Below are 12999 nucleotides of genomic sequence, written 5' to 3' on the forward strand. Positions count from 1 at the left end.
CCCAAAACTCCTCCTCTCAGCACCTCTGTAGATCAGATAGCAGGCTCTGTGAAATGTGTGATACAACAGGGTCTTCTTATAAGGCAGTGATGGCCAATCTTGGCACCTCAGATGTTTTGGACCTGCATTCCCCATGATGCTCAGCTACACTGCAGAGTGCATAAGCATCATGGGAAATGTAGTTCCAAAATACCTGGGGTGCCAAGGTTCGCCATCACTGTTATAGGGCATAGTGAATAAAAGTTATAGAAATCATGGAAGGAAATTTGTGGGATCGTCTCAGGGTCCATGCACTTTGCTTAAAGAGGAAGTAAACCCTCCTCTGCAACATTTACCTATAGGTAAGCCTATGATAAGGCTTACCTATAGGTACTGTAAATATCTCCTAAACATGTACCGTTTAGGAGATATTTACCTTAAATGCAGCCAGTGACATCACTGGCGCATGCGCTCTGAAGGAACGGCTGCTGGAGCCGTTCCTTCATAGCCCTGTGCCGTGACTGTTGGCTCCCGTGCGCATGCGCCAATCCCGGACATGCAGGTAAGCGGGCAAGCACGGCGGGGGCTCGTTCTAAAGTAAGTATTTCATAATGAGCTAGTATGCGATGCATACTAGCTCATTATGCGTTTCTCTTTCAGGTTGGAAAAAAAAAATGTTTTAATGAGTTTACAACCTCTTTAAAAAAAAAACACCAGTGCTCCTGGCAAAAAAAAACACTAATTTTGAGCGTTTTTTTTTTGTACTAGCATTTAACTTTTTTAAAAAAAAAAAAAAAACTTCCTAAAAACGCAAAACAGAAGGTGTTTTTTTTTCTGCCTCTAAATGCTAACTTTACCCACCTCCTGACCGCGCTAGGCTACAGTGCAGTTGTCCAGTTCTGGGAGGGGGCGCCACGGATGTCCTCCTAGAACCATGCTCCTCCTTTGGCCATTCACAGTGGCCTTTTACCATGTGTTCAGCTGTGTCCAATCACAGTTAAATCATATGTAAACAGACTTGCCGGTTATAGGCATTCCTGTCCTCATGCGCTGTCACAGCACGAGGAAAGAAGAGCCGGTAACTGGCAATTCTGACAGCACAGATTTAGGTCCCTTTCACACAGAGGAGTCCAGCGGGGGATTGATCCGCCGATCCCCTGCTGAGCAGGCGGATGGCAGCTGTGTCTCCGCGCTGTGTACGTAGACACAGCTGTCTGGTCCCTGCTGTTCTCTATGGGGAAATCGGATGAGAACGGAAGGTCTGTCCGTTCTCATCCAATCCCATCCAATCTGATCCGTTGGATGGATGGAAAATAGGGTTTCCATCCGTCCAGATTTGACGGATCAGATCGGATCGGATGTCAGCGGACATCCGATGCCCCATAAAGATGCATGGGGCATCCAAACAAATCCGCCTGAAAAACGGACAGGCGGAACTAAACGGTCCGCCTGTGTGAAAGGGGCTTTACACTGATCATCAGTGCAGCCAAAATAATTTTTTGCAAAATTCTAAAACCGAAACTAAGCAAAACGTTGTTTGTTTTTTCAAAATTTGCGTCCTTTTTTATTTAGCAAAAAATAAAAGCCCCAGTGGTGATTAAATACCACCAAAATAAAGCTCTATCTGTCCTAAAAAAAAAAAAAAAAAATGTTTTATGTTGCATGACTACGCAATTGTCTTTCAAAGTGTGACAGTACTGAAAGCTGAAAACTAGCCTTGACAGGAGGGGGGGGGGGGGGGTGTGAATTGCCCTGTATTGAAGTGGTATAAATATGCCTTTAATTGTCCTAATGTGCATGGACACATAGGATAACTTTATCTGCTTCTACAGGCAAAATGCTAAACTCCTCAAAGCATTGTTTGTTTTTTTAAAGCCAGTGTGCATGGACCCTCAAAGTGAGTTTACAGACTTCAAGATTAGTAGGAGCAGGCTATAAATAATTTAAATATAATGTGGAAATGAATATATGATTTCAATTTTAGACTGTAGATATGCTTTAATATTACATGTGTGTGCTAGGAGATAACTCATGCACACAGTTATATAAATGAAAAAAAATGAATCAGAGAGATACAGTTTATTCCTGGTGATTGCAACTGCATTGTTTTTCCGGTAAAAAGTACATATTGCAAAACAAATCCATATTTGCAGTTGCTTTAGCTTGGCAAACATTATGGGTAAATATTTTTTTAGGCTAGTTTCACACTGCTACAATCCAGTTTTGATCTAATTTTCAGTGCGATTATGTAGTGCAACTTGGATGTGGTTTGCAAATACTATGGGGACAAAATTGTGCTGGAATTGCACCACGGTAGTTCAGGAACCTTTTTCAAAACCGTGCCGTGCTGAATTGCATTAATATGGACGGCCACCATTGAAAGCAATGTGATTTCACATTGTCTGCGAAATTGCAACTCAAGTCACATATGAAATAGCGTTAGTGTGAATGGAGCCTTAAGGATACTTGACACCTGATGCATTTGTTTTTTAGCTATAGCCGTTCATAGATGGATTGAATTTTGGCCTGTTGAGCAGGGACCAGCAGAGATTCAATCCATCTAAGGGCAAGCTGGTTGTACAGAAGTTGATCCATCAATCGACCTCAGTACAACTAGCCTGTCCGATTTTTTATTTTTTTTTTGCATGTGATTACTGCCGGCAGCAACAGCTGCTAGCAGTTATTATGTTCTGTTGGCCAGGAAGGCTCCCTCCCTGGAGAACACAATGGTGCTGCAGAAGGGATTCCCCCATCAACCCCAACTGTGCTGATGGGTTAATCTAATTATTTTCTCTCCATCGTCTATGGCAGTGATGGCAAACCTTGGCACCCCAGATGTTTTGGAACTACATTTCATATGATGCTCATGCAATTTGCAGTGTAGTTGAGCATCATGGGAAATGTAGTTTCAAAACATCTGGGGTGCCAAGGTTAGCCATCATTGGTCTATGGATTGTTTTAGAGCAAAGAATTATCTCCTTTAATTCCCTTAATTTTCCTTGATACAAACAAGGGGTTAATGAACTTAAAAGGTAATTTTGATTTTAAAGCAAAATACCTGCGAGAGAGGTCTCAAATGCTCTGACTGCTGGCCCACATCGCAAGGCAGTAAAGCTTAACATTTCACCTTTACTGTGAGTGGCTTCCTCAGAAATAGTAAACCGTTAATAAGAAAAATAAGAAAATGGCGATTTTTATTTGAGCAAGCTATAAAATCTCCTAGGGTTTACTCCTAAATGGGCGCTTAAAATTTCCCTTAAGGGACCAGTTTACCCCAGAACACAGTGCGGGAAACCCACGTTCTGTATGCGTTTCCAAACCACGCTCAAAACACACTGAAGTTGAAATCTGCAGTGGATGTCAATATTAGGTCAATGATACCCGAAATGGAGGTTGCAAATGCACTGCGTTTGCCTCCACCGGAACGCATTGTACAGAAGTACCATGCAATGCGGTTGCATGCACTTCTTTTGGTGGGGTGCGATTTCAGCCCATTCAATATTCAAGCGGCTGCAGCCACTGATCGAGAACAATTTTCCAGCACTTCCCTTTGACAAAAGTTGATTGGGGTCAGCCACACACTGGTCAAAATTTGTCCGGTCCCTGCTGAACCAACTGAATTTTGATCAATGAATGGCTAGTCTTAGGGCTCAGGTACACAGTGCTTTTTGGCATACAATTTACTTTGCAAGAATATTAAAGGCCCGTAAACACGATACGAAAATCGGAAGGAAAATTGTGTCCGACAAACGATTTGCCGATTTTCGGATCGTTAGTATAGTGCTTTCGACAGCCGATTTATGAATTTTCAGAGGACAAAAACTGGATGTGCAGGCTATAAAATTTTTATCGTACGTCAACACAACGTCCAATTTTTGTTTAATTAATACAGTTTGCATCCGAAAAAAATTGTAAGAGCAAGACTAGGCATGCTCAGAAAATAAAGAACAAAAAAACATGTGACATCACTTTTGAAGTTGATTTCTGTCGTACGAGAATTTTCGTATGAAAGCAACCTCTTCACTTTCGACATGAGTCTATCATGCAACAAAATACGGACGAAAGATCGTCCGATAATCTGATTGTGTACGAGGCTTTAGTCCAGTGGTTCTTAATCTTGTTGGAGGTACTGAACCCCACCAGTTTCATATGCACATTCACCGAACCCTTCTTAATTGGAAAAATAAAATAGGATTTTTTCAAATTCAAAACATAGGTATATATTTAGGACGGTATATATTTATACATAGGTGCACAAAATGAACAAAACCATTAAAGAACAAAACTATTGCATTAACACTGACCGCTGACCATTTCCATTAATACTGAGCGCTGACCATTTCCATTACCAACCAACTAACCAAAATAAAAAATGGCTCTCCTAACTTAAAAAAAAAAAAATGTCATACCAATGTTATATAATATAATATAATGTTATACACAGTGGGTGGGCACCTTTTTAGTAAAACACTTCTCTAGAGAACACCACACCACCACATCTACCTACCTTAGTCCTCCTGATTCTGGGCTGGCTGCTGCGCTGGCCTAGTAGTGCATAGCCTGTGGGCGGCCTGCTCTGGCCTGGGTCTGGTGTCAGACTCACTCATTGAGCCACCACTCACTAAGCCTCCACCTAGGCCTAGGAGTTGGACCTCTCTCCCCTCTAGTCTCCGAGTCCCCGCTCTCACTCCGCTCAGTCTGTCCTTGTCCTCGCCGTCAGAGCACTGACTCAAAGCGTGTCAGTGTCACATGACATTTGAATCACTCAAGCCAGGTCCGGGCTCTGTACTGTGGGGATGTTGTGCGTTTCCATGACGACCGCGCAGAGCGGGAGCGGAAGGACACGCCCGAAATTGGAGAAATAGTCCCTGACAGTAAAGTGGTACTAGCGGAGGGTGTGCGTGTCATCACGAATCATATGAGTCCCCTGCCGAACCCGTGAGACTGACTCACCGAACCCCTGGGGTTCGATCGAACCCAGGTTAAGAACCACTGCTTTAGTCACTTAGTAGACAGTTTCTGTGTACATCAGTCATAGTAATGAATGTGTAGGAATACATGGGTACTTGCAGAAACCTGCGCATGCATATGGGCATAAACCCCTGGATGCAGGGGTGATACTATATAATTTGTGGGCATATTTTGCTTCCTGAGAGACGCTGCTTCTGCATGCAGCTGTTCACGGTAATGACCATACACAGGAATACACTGGTATAAACCAACGCATGTGTACAAGCATACATCCCTATGCGCAGTCTCTCTGCATCCAGTTGTTTTTGTTTTTTTGTTTTTAATTCCTTTTTTGACCAGAAAGTTGCATCATACAAAAAGAGGCAAAAACCGAGCCATAGCGAACTAAGATACAGAAAATTTTTGGATGGTAAAAGTGGATGGAAATAGTAGTTAGAGTAGCTTGGGAACATCAACAGGTGAGATTACATTCAAATGATAAAGCGATTCCAGAAGTAGCTTAACAGATCTAAATATACTTTTCATTTTTTTTTTTTAATTTTATAAGTATGGATAGGCAGACAAAGTACAGCAAGGGTGATATATTACACGAAAACAGACTGTGATGCTGCTAGGAGAGGCTGATGCATGGTAGACTTATCGGGCTAGGGGCCAAATAGCATGTCTAGGTAATTTGGGGGGGGGGGGGGGAGTGTTATGAGCAAGAAAGGGTGAGAGAGAAAAAAGGGGAAGGGGGAAGGTGGAGAACACATGAAGGGAGGGAAGGAAGGGAGTGAAAGGTGGAAAGGCAGAAAATGAGGATAATTCTCCCTGCAAGACCACCAGGTGGATTGTGATAAGGTGAACGGCTTTATGCAAGTACTGGCTTATTCCTTTGTGCAGCCATTCATTACTATGTGCGACTGTACGCAGCAGCTGAATCTCCCCGAAGAGGAAATAGGACCACAGCTATATGGCCTTATGTGCCCATATGCATTGCGGGATAAGAACATCCAGTTCAAAGGGCAAAGATGCCAAATTGCGCGCCCCCCCCCCTCCTTATGTGTGAGCTTATGCGGAGGAAGGTGAGAGAGAGCATAGCCCGCAGCTCCTTCCGAGTCTCTCCTCCTTTCCTTGTTGCTTCCAGCGCTGGGCTGACAGAAGTAATGATGCTGCTGTCACTACCCCTGTCAGCCTTTATAGTTTAAGGAGCTTGCGGCACCCCCATCCCTACAATACATGCTACGCCCAGCTGACCCTTGTCCCAGCCCTGCCCATATGCATGAGGCCTTATAGGTGATTTTTTAGATCCTTGCTTTCACAATGGAAATAGTGATCTATCTAAAAAGATGCAACATGCTCCCTCCGTAGCCAGAGCTTCAATCAACATGGAGCATGAGCTTTGCTGATGGCAAAGCTATTGGTCTGACTCAGTAAGGGATGTATTGGATCTATGCAGAGAGATCACTGCTTCCACTCAGAACAGAAAGGCCACATAGTATAAATGTGCTTTCTATTGTAAAACATCTGTGTTTACTGCAAGAAAAATTACAAGTGTGAAAAGGCCCTTATGAAGCTTGTCCTGATAGAAAATGAAGGGCTTCCATTACTGAGCTACATAATGTGCTAGTTGTCTGTTATGATGATGATTCTTTGATTTCAGTGCTAGGGCATTGTAAATCACAACCAGTTGTTGTGTTTTTTATTTTTTTTTTAAATGTTTATGTTCATCCAATCTTGCATCTCATTGCTACTGATTTCCTGCAGCCACTACCTGTCTACGTGCATGTACACCTGTGGCTGGTTTCCTGATGGTGACATTGGTGGAATATGCCTGCATGGTCAGCATGTCCACTTTTAGTTGCCACTGGAAGATCTAAACTAGGGACTTTCATGACACGATCACTAGATATTTTTTTAAAGAAAGAAAAGACTTTAGAATTTTCACTAGTGTGTTAGCATTTTAAAGATTATGAGATTTTAGTGGTTTTTAGTGAGTGCACTGTTGTTCTGTGACTTGTCACATGTGATCACATATCTTCTTTTTAACACTATAGAACAACATTGCTCATTAATGTAAAGATCCTTTTGGTGGCATTTTTCCCCCCAAAGCATGTAGGAAGAAAAGGTAGTGTAAGTATCCTCCTTGTACAGGGAGTGCATTGATTGGGAGTTTCAGTTTGGCGAAAGGGCCACTTTAAAGTAGACCTAATGTAAGATATGTTTTCAAGTTAAGAGCATTATTGCTAAATAATGTGTAAGTGTAAAACAGGTATTTTAAAAAAGATCACAGTACTCCCAATGACAACACTGCCATCTTCCTTTCTCTTGAGAAGGCCAGCACTATCTTTTTTTTTTCAGGCATCATTAAGGGTCAAGCATCATTTTTCTGGATTACCATGCTGGCCTGTGATGGGATACACATACCTGCACAAAGTTCTAGTGTTAGAACAGTCACAGTGAGAAATGAAATGGAGAGGAAACACTGAGGAAGTGCCACCTCCTACCTGCAGCATACTGATGAAATTTTCCCCGGTTTCTCTTCAGAGGCAAAAATTTCGATACTGAACATTGTCCAGTGTAATTACAATAAAAGTCATTTATATTGTGACATGTCAGAACCTATCTTATTAGAACTAATTTAAGTGCTTTTTGCTTAGTTTCAGAAATATTTTTTTTCTTAAAAGGCTAAAAAGTTCTTTCATTTGACCATGCATCTCATTATCCTGATAGTAGGGGGTGGGGTTACAGGACACTGTGCAGACACACAGTGTGCCTGTATTCTGTTGTCTGTTAAATCTGAGGCAAGATACAGGCTGTGCTTGAGAAGGAGGCATGACCAAGAGGCAGGCTGTGATTGGAATAGAGTGTGTGCCAGAGATAGGCTGGGATCATGGTGGTTGAACAATCTACCCAATCCAGGCATGCTGTGTGTGTCTGCACAATGTCCTGTTCCTCTGAAGGACCAGCCAAAGGATGAAAACTAACCACCTAACAGCTAACACAGATCAGCCTCTGTGCTTTGTGTAATCAGCTTTAAGCAGTGGTTCTCAACCAGGTTTCCGTGGAACCCTAGGGTTCCTCCAGGGTTTGCTGAGGGTTCCTTGAGCATTGAGCAATTTCTGCATCTCATATAAGTTCCCCTGACACCATTGATCTTTATAGCTATCTGGAGAAGGTAATTCTATCCACTAATATAAGGAGCATGTGTTGTAAATATTGTGATTTTTAGCAGGGGTTCCCTGAGCCCTGAAAATTATTTCAAGGGTTCCTCTGTGTTGAAAAGGTTGAGAAAGGCTGGTTTAGGGCAAGGAAAAAAAACTGACTGGCAGGATCAACAGGGTAATTAAAAAAATACATGAGAATGACAGAGACTATATAAAATGCACATATGTGAACACACACATAGAATATTACATAATATTTTATAATATTTGTTTTTTAACATACACTTTAACTGAACCAGCTGAAGCTAGAAGCTGATTAGTTGCCATGTAAATTCCTTCCCAGTGTACATTACTTGTTTTTCCCTAGTGTGGCTGAAAAGCATCTAGGTGCTTGCTGATTGGGTTTATATGCATTACTTCACCAATGTCTTAAGCCTCTTGCACACCGGCTTATGAAAATAAGCAGAATTTTTTTCTGGCAGAATTATAAAAATAAAAAACATGTATATAGAAAATACACATTTATGTGCCTATAGGGTTTGAGTATAAATGCGTTCTACTGGCCAGAATATGAATAGCCAGAATGAACTGGCCAGAAAATGAATTTATCCTGGCCATTGTAATACATTTACGCACATACAGTATATGTGATTGAGTATTCTCTGCAAGGTGCAGTTACCATATTTATTTATTATTCTCTGGGGAAAATTCCCTTGCACTGAATAGTACCCCATGCTTTAAGGATCACAACTTGAAGACCTTGCCTCGTCCTGAAATATTCAACAATATTCCAGTAAAATGAAACTGCTTTAGGGTCCTTTCACACAGTCCGCATCCGCCAACGGACTCTGTTCTGCTCAGCGGGGATCGATTCGCCGATCCCCGCTGAGCAGGCAGATGGCAGCTCCGTCTCTGCTCTGTGTGCAGAGATGGAGCTGTCATATCCCCGCTGTCCTCTATGGGGGAATCGGATGAGAACAGACTGCCTGTCCGTTCTCATCTGATCTGCTGGACGGATGGAAAATAGGGTTTCCATCCATCCGGATTTCACGGATAGGATCGGAAGCGGGTGTCAGCGGAGATGTCACCGTTGACGTCCGCTGCCCCATAAGGATGCATGGGGCATTCGATCAGGCGGATCTGATCCGATAGTTCATGTGAAAGGACCCTTATTCCCTTGTTTGTCTTGCTTAACTGTGGGATTTCTTGTAAATATGTACAGACATGCACAGAAAAACAGACACCAAAGAAAAAGCCAACTATAAGGTGGAGCTCCCCCTCTAAGCAGGCTATATACCAGTAGAATTATGTTTGAAATTTGCCATTTTCAGAACATTCAGTCAATTTCCTAATGCTTGGTGGGCTCAAATCGATGATAGTGTTTGTTGTAATTTGAAGAAGCAGGAAGGAACATTTTTCTCGGACAAACTAAATTAAAACTGCTAATGTTTTCCATTCGGGAAAAATCATACATATTGTAATGAGCATGTTCTAGGAACAAAATATACCTTTTTAAAGGGTTAGTTCACCTTTACCAAAAACCTATGCAGATAAGGAGCTGTAAATTGAAGCAAATTGTGCAGCTCTGACTAAAGTTGAATATTGTTCTTGCAATAGGTGTAGACCATTTATGCACCTCATGAAGCCTAAACTGAAAACTCCCTGGATGTTGCAAGGTGAGGCCTAGTTATTACTGTTTACCATCACAGGAATGAGCTTGTTCTCTGAATCAAACCTCCTAACATGCTCTTTCTCTTTCCTGATGAAGTAGTTCTAAGCTCAGAGTTTGAGAGCTCATTCCTATGATGGTGAAGGTGAACAGTATCAGCTGGGCCTCCCTTAGCAACGTCCTGGGAGTTTTCAGGTCAGCCTTTATGAGGTATGTAAATAGCCTACACCTATAATAAGGGCATTATTCAACTTTACTCAGAGTTGCAGTTCAATTTAGGCAATTTTTTGGTGAAGGTGAACCAAACCTTTTAATATGTTTGGGATTCCAGTCAAGTAGTAGGTCTAATTAGGTTTTTAAACCTAATTAGTTGATCCAAGGATGAAGGTTAAATGCTCTGATGAACAATTTTTCAGAATTTCTGTAAAAAGCTCAAACAAAATCCTACTGCTGTTTAGGGGCAGCATTACACAGGTTTATATCATAATTCACCTCTTCGTAGCCAGTACTCCATTCAACACAACTCTGGTAAAATGAAACCGCTTTATTCCCTTGTTTGACTTGCTTAGTGGTTAAATACCTTGTAACGGTGAAAAGATAAACATCAAAGAAGAAACCATGATGAGTTTTGCACAAAGTGCTTGCGATTAAGTGCTTTGCAGAGGATCACTGCAGGACAAGGCTGGATCCTCTGGGCTGGTGAGAATGTGATAAAGGGCAAAGCTGCTTGGGAGGTAAGGCCCCTTTCACACTGGCAGACCACCAGCGGATCCACCTGCTCAAGGGGATCTCTCCACTGATCTGGCGGATGACAGGTCCGTGTCCGCTCTGCTCATGCAGAGCGGACACACACACAGCCCACTTTCTTTAATGGGCGGTTGAATGGAAACAGACCGCCTGTCCATTTCGACTGTCATTCGACCCGCCAGACAGATTGGGACCGATCCCCAATCCATCTGTTTTTAGCGGATATGATCAGATTGGATGTCGGTGGGTGTCAACAGACACATGTCCGTTGACATCCACAGCTCCATAGAGGGCAATGGGTGGTCCAATCAGGTGTACCTGAACAACTGACAAGTCCGCCCATGTAAAAGAGGCCTAATAGGGAGGAAATCGGGATTGAAGATTTAAAGTTGAGCTTTAGTTAGAAAATGAAGTCCTGCTACATCACTTCAGGCTGGCCCCTTTTGCAGGTTTATGTAAAACATTAAAAATAAATGCCTATAGTTTGTAAAATTATGTAATACACTGTCTCACCCTGCTCTGCACATGCTAAGTTGCTCTCCATTTTAGGCACTTTTTGGCACTGCCGAGTTTGTAGAGCCTGATCTGCTGACAGCCTTAAAGCAGAATGAATCCTTCCTATCCTTTCCAGCCAAGGATGCTGCTTCTGTTTGATCTGTACCTGCCATAGTTCTACACATGTGATCAGTTATGACACCAGCTAGTTGATGGTTTGACAGTTTGGTTGAGAGCGCAAGCAAATGTGACAGTTAGCATTCCCGGAATCTATCTGTTTTTTGAAAACAGTAAATCAATGGGTTTAGTTCTGCTTTATAATTTACTGCTGTTCAGGGGCTCTGGGCTTCAGCAAAATGGCAGCCTCCAGCAAGAGGAAACAGGAGCAATGCTGGAGGCAATTTACAGCAAGCACTGATTTTGGTAGCATAATTATGATTATGGAGTGTATGTTCCTTGCTAAAGAACATTATTTTTTATCAAGTTGTTGTGGGTAATGTTATTTTTTAGGTTCCTCTTTGAAAGATAACAAAACGAAAGAACTAAAATGTTATCTATTGTAGCTTACCAGCCCTTAAATACATTGGTTGCATTAGTTTTATTTTTCTAGGGCTGGAACATTTCAGCAATTGCAGAGAATGCCTGTTCTGATCACAAATGATGTGTCCCTGTTGTTTCCTATAAGGTCCACTGCAAACAAAACAATGTTATCTTTTTTCAGTAAACTACTATTTACCCCATCCCCAATGTAAAGGAGATAAACAAAGGCAGACCTATCAGTAGTCCAGCCTGGGTGGGAACCATGGTTCTACATAAATACAATGGAAGATTTGACATAGCCACCCTAGTGTATTATTGGCAGGATTATCAAGTAAAAATAAAGATGAAAATAGCCTAAAAAAACAAATGTAGAAACATTATCCTAGGATTGGTAAACTACAATATAATAAATCTTTATTTCTGCGTTTAGTACGCTTTAAGGGCTAGAATACATTTCTTTAACTGAATGATTTAAAAAGGCATTGTTTAGAGACTTCAATGCATTGATCCATGACAACCAGTTAGAAATTTTCCATTAATTTAGAGCAGTGCTGATCAGTTGCTATGGAATCCTGCACATTGCACATTTTCTCTTTTTTGCTAGGCTTCTTCAGACAGCTATAATTGACATTTGCAGTATGACAGATGGTGTTGCATATAAAGGGAATAACTGATGGGCAGCAATAGGATGCTATTGTGACCCCCATGTAAAGGACAAACAGGTATTAGCAGTGGGGGTTGGGGGCAGTGGTGAATTGTCAGGTGTGGGAACAGATCACAGTGTAGCGCTGGTGAAATATTAAGTCTAGGAGACGGATCACTGTGTAGGGGTGGGGGCAGTAAGAAATTACCTGGTCTGGGGGGAGATTACAGTGTGGCAGTGGTGAATTACCAGGACCGTGTGGGGGAATCACAGTATAGGGGTGGGGGCAGTGGTAAGTTTCCAGATTTGGGGGGGGGGGGGGGTAGGGTTGCCACCTCATCCCTTTAATCCATCCAATGAATAACACAGGTTCTGAGGCTGATACAATGCAGATAAGGCACCAAGTGAGTTTAATTACAACCTTAATCAGCCACAGAACCTGTGTAATTAATATGTATCCTGGTTTAAGGGATGAGGTGGCAACTCGAAGGGTCCTTTAACACGGGCGGAGATCAGTGGTGAAGTGTGTGTGTGTGGGGGTATATGATACAGTGGTGGTGAATTTGGTGGGGAGATCACAGGTTGGGGTAAGGGGGGGGGGGTGTTAGTGGTGAAATGTTAAGGGTGGTTGACACAGCAGTGGTGAATTTGGGGGAGATCACATATTGGTGGGGTGTCAGTGGTGAATTGTGTGGTGTAGGGGGGGTGACACAGCGGTGGTAAATTTGGGGGAGATCACATATTGGGGGTGTCAGTGGTGATATGTGTGGTTTAGGAGGGGTGTGGGCACAGCTGTGGTGAATTTGGGG

General features: G+C 42.4%; 1 protein-coding gene across 3 annotated transcripts in view; it reads left to right on the forward strand.

Moving 5' to 3' along the window:
* Positions 1-12999, forward strand: part of CPEB3 (cytoplasmic polyadenylation element binding protein 3) — a 269676-nt gene that overhangs the window by 19913 nt on the left and 236764 nt on the right. The window contains exon 1 of one of the 3 annotated variants that reach the window (XM_082267594.1): positions 5389-5408. The exons of the other annotated variants lie outside the window; for them this stretch is intronic. The gene's annotated coding sequence lies outside the window, so the exon portion shown is untranslated. Of the gene's footprint in view, positions 1-5388; positions 5409-12999 lie in introns of those variants that run through there. 3 annotated transcript variants of the gene reach the window in all.

This window comes from Pelophylax lessonae, assembly GCF_965119305.1.
Source record: "Pelophylax lessonae genome assembly, chromosome: 9".
Lineage (NCBI taxonomy): Eukaryota > Metazoa > Chordata > Amphibia > Anura > Ranidae > Pelophylax > Pelophylax lessonae.